Source organism: Lactuca virosa, chromosome 3 (genome assembly GCF_052849685.1).
Source record: "Lactuca virosa cultivar CGN04683 chromosome 3, Lactuca_virosa_CGN04683_v6, whole genome shotgun sequence".
Classification (NCBI taxonomy): domain Eukaryota; kingdom Viridiplantae; phylum Streptophyta; class Magnoliopsida; order Asterales; family Asteraceae; genus Lactuca; species Lactuca virosa.
The window spans coordinates 94,932,803-94,940,753 of record NC_136428.1 but is presented as its reverse complement, the minus strand read 5'-3'; positions in this window follow the sequence as shown (position 1 = coordinate 94,940,753).

The following is a 7,951-nucleotide window of genomic DNA, read 5'->3' as shown; positions in this document are numbered from 1 at the left end:
TAAAACAAATCATGGCTTAATGCATTATTTATATAAAAAAATGGGAAAATTTATAAAAATTGAGGGAAATTTATATAAAATAAATGGAAGAGATGGGGAGTCTCTCTCCTCATTGAAAATTCGGATCTCTCTCCCCATATCTCTCTTCTTCCCAACACAAAATCATTTTTCTTCTCTCTCACACTCCATCTTCCCTCATTCTCCCTCATTTCTCTCTCACACTCTCACACACATTTTCTCTCTTCCTCCCTCTAAGAACCACGAAGTTTTCCAGAAAAAACCCAAGAACACTCCTCAAACTTGAAATCTTCATCATATTGTGGTGTTTTTGAAGGTAAAATCGATTTCTACTTCACTTTTGCTTCAAGTTATGCTATTTTTCTTACACTTTCTCCTTCTTTTACTTCTTCATCTTCTTCAAACTTGTTTTCTTTTTGTTAAAATGGTTTTTAGAACATCATGGATGTGTTTTAACACCGTGCATGTATGATAAACAAGGTTGCATGTTCATGATCTTAGTGCAAAAAAATCAATTTTAAGGATTAAAACAACAAACTCAAGTTAAGAGTTTTTGAGAAACAAAATTTTGTTCATAAATGCATGTATACATTTTGATAAGTTTTAATCTTTTGATCTTTGGAAACATGACTATAATATGATTTTATCATGATTTCATAAAATATTTCAAAAGATTTACTCAAAGAAATGATGAAAACTCACTTTTCAAACCAATCATCATGCATGCAATCTGCCAGATTTCTTTACCTAACTTTATACTGTCATATCTCACTCATTTCTTAAACAAAATTCGAGATTGTTTTTTTGAAATATAATATTTTGAGTTAGTGTTCAAACCCATCTGACCTAACTACAAAATTCCAATATTTCTATTTTTAGCAATTTTTACAAAACTGTTGCTCAAACAACACCCTTTTGTGAATACTAGTTTTGTATTGCATGTTCAAAGGTCTTATTCCTCACTAAAACTCTAGGAAAAATTAATTTTAACACTTAACATCATGTATTAAGAGGTACAAAAATATCTTGATTCAAAAGTCTTTGGAACATGTTGCAAAAATTCTCAAAGTAACATCAATAATCTTTACCAAAATCACAAGAACCAAGTTTTCTCTATATTTTATTGAGCCTTTAGGCATGTTTTTCGACATCAAAAATAATAAACCTATTTTTATTGTTATTAAATTGCATGAAGATGCATTATGGAAATTTTCAGGTCAATGTATATTTTCTTTATTTTGACATGAAAATAATAAGAAAATAGTGTGTTAAATCATATAAAATACTTACACTAGTAAATAAATTCTGGAAACATTCTTATACGACCCTTTAAGCTATCAAACATCTCTCATGAAGTTTTATTGATTTTTGTTACTGGTTAGTATGGTTTTGAATTTTCTTTTTATTTAGTTCCAATAAATCATAAAACCACTTTATGGAACATAAAAAGGGTATCTAATAATTTTCGCAGCTTCTACCTTATGTGGAAGACTCAAAAAAATATGTTTGGAATTTTTCAAAATGTATATCTATTTTTCATGATTTTTGTGTTTATAATGGACTAAAAACAGGAAAAATAGTTTTACTCATCCAAAATTCATGAAAATTTACCAGAACACCTTATAATATATTAGGATGCTACATAAAATTGTTGATGATTTTTATCTTCTGTATGCTCTTTTTCTTCTATTTTCCCAAGATTAAATACACTTAAATCCATTTTTATTAGAATAAATGCACAAAAATCATAAAATTGGGTTAAACAGTTTAGAAATCCATTTTTATATTTTTCCCAGCTTAAGAAGGTTTAATAACAGAATTAGAAAATTTTTGGATAATTTTGGAAACTGTTTTCTATTTATCCCCATTTTTATTAGAAAAAAATGCACAAAAATCACAAAATTGGGTTAAACAGTTTAGCTTAAGTATGTGTAATGGAAGTATTATAAAATGTTTGGGGAATTTTCTTAACTGAATGCTATTTTTTATGAATTTTTATATATTTAGTGAATTAAATATAAGAAAAATGGTTATACATATCTATAATCCATGAACATTTATCTGGAAGTCTTTTAACACAGTTAGAAATTAACTGTTTAGTATTTTTTTTTATGATGTTATGATTATTCAAGGAATTAAAATGGTGAAAAATAGTTAGAGAAATAAAAAATTCAAGAAAATTTATCTTAAGGTCATTGACTTCAATTAAAACTGAAAGTAAAATTTTAACAAATTTTAGAAAAAAATTGATTTAGTTTTTGAATATTTAATCATTAGAACACCTCTTAAAATGTTAAATATTAGCATTTCAATAATGGGAATTTTCCACTTAAATTGTTATATAACAATTGATTCATTGAAATTTAATTTTCACAGAAAAATGTTTGTAACTTATCAATTTTAAATCTTGACACATTATTGGCATCATTCTATTGTAGTAGTAAGTATACTAGTATTAGATTTCAATTAGAGACTCATTAGTGTGTAACATCGTTGTAGGAAAACGATAGTGGTACGAGTGGAGCATAGTTCAAGGCACCATTTGCATCATCTCAATGCATTGTGAGTATTCACGACTCCCCCTATTTTCGGTTTTTATGTTTTGGGGTGGAAAAGCATGTCTGAAAGACTATTTATTATTTGTTGTATTTAAATTGATTTGTATCAAACTTGATTTCTATATATTGCTATGTATGTCTATGTAACTTGAAACATGAGGCCTTATCGTCTTAAGTCCCTTCCCTTACACTTTACTCCGAACATTAACTCTTTGAGTCAATGGTCATTATGGATAGCGTTATTAGGAATTGACAACTCCTCACTCGCCCGATTGCTGGAGTGCATGATATCATATAATCTATGGAACGATAAGCATAGATCTTGATAGGGCATCAGTTATAGGCTTGGTTGGGAACTCGTTGTTTGCTCATACACATACAAACTCGTTACTTATTATAGCAATAAACTTTGTATCTCATTATAACAACGAACTTTTGTTACTAAATACTTATTTACTTGTTTTAGCAACAAACTTGGTTGCTCCTTATAGTAACAAACTTGTTTGCTCCTTGTAGCAACGAACTTGATTGCTCATTATAGCAATGAAACTTGTTTACTCATTTTAGTAACAAACTTTATTTCCCATGAGAATATGAACGTTGCATCTCATTTGGGCAACATACTTTATCTCTCATGATGACAAAGAACTTTGTTTATGAAAACTTATTACTCATTTTTGCAATATATTTCTATTTATGGAAACTTTATTACTCGCTTTAGCAACGAACTTCTATTCTTGAAAACTTATTTACTTATTTTAGAAATGAACATTTGTCTATGGAAACTGTTATCAATATTCAGATTATCATGAATTTCAAACTATATTATGTTATAAACTTGTGAGTACTCACCAACTATTTTTATAGTTGACGCTCGTTTTACATGCTTTTTCAGGAATCATTGAGTAAGTGGCACTTAGGGACACTTCACTTTTAGGAGCATTCGCATATGTTGTATTTCAGTTACATTGTAATTTCATTTAAAAATTTGTTCAAACTCGTTGTAAATTTGTAATGATTTTAATACTATGGTTGGTGTTGTCTTTTAACTTTTGCTATGAAACCCTTTGTACTGCCACGCCCCGTATTTCCGCTTTAGCGGGGTGTGACAGGAAATGGTATCAGAGCCGAAGGTTATAGAGAATACTAGTTTTCCTTTGGAGAACCACAACTATAGCCAAAAAAAATTTTCAAAATGTTTTTAAAATATTGAACATACTACTGGTATAACTAATTCGAGTACGCATTAGTGGACTTTAATTAAGTATAGCCTGGCCAACTATGCTTAATTAAGGAAAGTTAATACGAGACTGGAAATGGTTATAGTAGAATTATGTTCAAAATGATTTTCAACTTAAACTTTTGACAAACAAAATTTTTCGGTGTGCGTACGGGCATTGCATATTATAGGCATTCATCTAGGTACACTAAGAAACTAAGTGCACATTTACCATAATGTCTTATTTAGAAATATTCTTATCCCTTGTCAAGTGCTAGGTTAACCAGTTAGGTTATATCACTAGCCACTGTAGGAACGATCTACTTAGTATTGAGAATGAGTATTCATTGGTAGCTATTGATTCTAGACATAAGCTTAGTAGCTAGATAGACACTAGAATAATCTTAAGTCGAGACCTATACCAATTATACCTCAATACCTCTTCATCGTCTTCGTACTAGAGTTACAAATAGAAAAGCGTTCCGATACCGACATGGATAAGAATTGGAGCATCACATTAGAAAGTAGATGAGTCGCCACTAAGTAATCACTTGCATACCATTGGCGGGCATTCCAGATTCGACTCACCAGGAGACACGGAGGATTAACCCATACATGAGACCTTATTACTACGCTACGATTTAGCTCTACGTTGTTTCCACCTTGAGCTTAAAACTTAACATAGGATGTCCCTTTGACCTCTATAAAAGGTCGTAAACTGCATTGACATCATAAAACGTTTTTCAAACAATTTTTCTTGTCCTTTATCTTTGGGAAAAAGACATCGGTACTCGCCTTGTACTCGCCTTAGTATTTAGGTACGATCAGCTACACTAACATACTTATTCCTTACTTGTTAATCTTCCATCAAAAAGTTATTTCGCTTCATCGATTTTATTTATCATCGATAAAATATTTTATAACCACTTCATACAACTTACTAGACCTTTCCTAACAATGTAAGCCATATTCTTGCTAAAAATCTTTTGACAACTTGCTTTAACTTAACACTTTTCTTCAAAACTTAATTTAACCAATATTGGTTTTAATCTTGCTATTTCAGTTTCATTTCAAATCCATTTCAATAGATAGATGTGCGTTTAAGGGCATATAAACCATTTTAAACCTTGATTACCATTTTCATAAGTTTTCGAAAAACTTAGAAACATTTTCTTTTATAAAAGTGTTTAAACTCTATGCTATAAAACTTAAACGTATTACGTTAAAGTTCATATTATGTGTAAAAGCTTCATCGGATCTTCAAACCACTTTTGTTTTAAATCTTTTGACTACTTTCTCATTTAGGCATTGTACCTTACTTAAATGTGTTTTCTTGAATCCCAACATGATATTTTCAAAACTTTCTACTTCACACATGTTTCTAAGATATCTCTAATTCCTAAATTTTCAACACCCATCATTTGTTTATTTTATTTCAAATTAGTTTTATAATCTGTGTTTATAAAACTTACAGCATTGCAAAGCTTAGTGTTCACTTTTAAACTTCCAACGACGTACTTTTTACAATGCACAATTATTCATCTAAATATGTTAAGTCTTTACCTTATCCGTTTTAACCATTGTTGGAGACCAGTCAAAAAGGTCAAAACTGTCAGATTTTAAATTACAAGTTTTAGTGTTTCTTCTTTTTCACAAATGGAGTTTAACTTAATAGATAACTCGTGAATTTTTAGCAAACCTTAGAAAATACTTTAAAACATCTGCATTTCTATTTAATCATCAATATACATCAAATATTGAATTTTGAAATATATCTCATGTAACGCCCGTAGATCTGGGCTAGTCAATTTAGAGATAATAGGGTCGAAAACGACTTTTCGACAAAAATATTATTTAGAATAAATAATCTTAACCAAGTTGTAGAATATGTCTCAAGGTTTCCGTACATAGAAAGAACGCCGAAATCCGAGTTATAACGAAGAAGTTATGACCCGTCGAAGTTTTACGGCAAAACCGGCACGGCACCGGGAGATGTAAATAGTGAATTTACGATAGAGCGACTTTTAGCCTTAGCAATCTAAACGAAAGTCTTAGAAAACGTTAAACCGAGAGCGTGCATAAAAAGAACGTCTAAATCTGACTTCGTATGAGGAAGTTATGATTTTTCGAAATTTCGGCTTAGTAGTGTACAGCCCGAAGTTCGAATATGAGATCGAGCGATATTTAGCCGAAACAATCTAAACGAGAATCAAAGATCTCGTCGTTAGTAGTCCAACGGTAAAAAGACAGACGAAAATGGACGTCGGATGAAGAAGTTATGTTTTTATATCGGAATTTTCCTGTCCCGACCTACTAAAAATAATAATAAAAAAATAAAGTCCAAATTAGCCAACGGAAACTAAATGAAAGATGTAGAGCATAGTCTCACCTACGCGTGGATATTAAGAACGTCGAAAACGGAGCTCGTATGCGAAAGTTATGAATTTTTGAAGATCGTGGCACGCATACCAAAGCTTATCCGAAGCGTACGCCCAGCGTACTCCGAAATTACGCCCAGCGTAATCCCAGTATCAGCACCCTATAAATAGAATGCGAGGCTGCCTTCTTTCTTTGCTCATTTTCTCTTTTCTCTCTCCCGTTTTGCCTCAATTTTCGTGCAAGAAATATCCCGTAGCCCCGATATCATTCCCGAGCCCCGAACCAAGTCCCGAAGCCCCGAAGATCCCGAGAAGCAAAGTTTCCGAGCCGAGACTCTGCCCGCGTAAAGCCCGGTTTTGGAGAAAACGTCCCGGTTTTATCGGAAAAGATTATTTTAAGAGACGAGGTGTTGTCCGATCATCGTGATATCAAGTGAGTGTATAGTTACTTTCTTGTAACACATAGATATGAAGTATTTGCTATGAAATACGTGTTATGTGTTTATATATATATATATATATATATATATATATATATATATATATATATATATATATATATATATATATATATATATATATATATATATATATATATATATTTGAGATGGATGTTGGATGAATGTTTTATACAGGTTTGTATATGATTTAAACTATATACGTAATTTATATCTACAAATATGTTAGGTAGAACATGGGTAGATGAAATAGTTGGTGAGTGATGAAAGATTTGTTTGAGGATGAGACGAAAGATGATATAGATCATGAGATGAGGGTGACAAGTGAAAAATGAGTGAAACCGTTACCCAAACGATGGCCCCCGTCATTCAGCAGAGTAGGGATGACAACCACGGACTATTCTAGACAGTCCTGTGGAACACTAGCAAGCTCGCAACTTGTAGGTGTTGTGAACGATATGTTCACCGGTGTACTCTAAAAATCTTGGTAGCTATGGATTTAGTACCGTATAGATGAACCTTGGTAGCTATGGATTTAGTACCGTATATATGAACCTTGGTAGCTATGGATTTAGTACCGTATAGATGAACCTTGGTAGCTATGGATTTAGTACCGTATAGATGAACCTTGGTAGCTATGGATTTAGTACCGTATAGATGTGTTGGATTAATGTCTAAGTCCATAACTATATTTGGTATGTACTTGACCCGACCCGGCATGGTCCATTTGGGTTGCACTTCACCGGCACAATATATATGGATAGTCTTTTGAGAATAGTATATTTATGATTTATATTAATATATTATAAGTTCTAATATATTAATATGGAATCATATTATTTAATTAGTATTGATCAAGAATTAATTTAGAATTAATTAAGTGATCAAAAAGAACTAATTAAATATGGATTCTTATATATATATGGAATGGGCCAAGTTCATTTAGGTTGGGCTAAGCTTGCATGGATGGTCCATGGAGCTTTTAACCCATGGATCCTATGTAATTGAACGGTCATGGGTATTAGGGTTTACATGGATGTAACCCTAATCCTCCATAATATATAAAGGGGTTCTTGGCTCACAAAATTGGCACAAGTGTGTGAAAATAAGAGTGGGTCGATTTTAGTGTGCATACATATTCTCTCAAGTTCTTCCAAGGTGTTTTGGTGATTTGTGATTCCATTTGAGGCTTCCACACTATTGGGGCTAAGCTCTTAAAGCTTGAAGACATCAAGCTACTTCAAAAGGTATGTCATCTAACTAGAACTTTGTAGTATAGGTGCTTCATAATATGCTAGTTAGGATGAAACCTTGGAATAG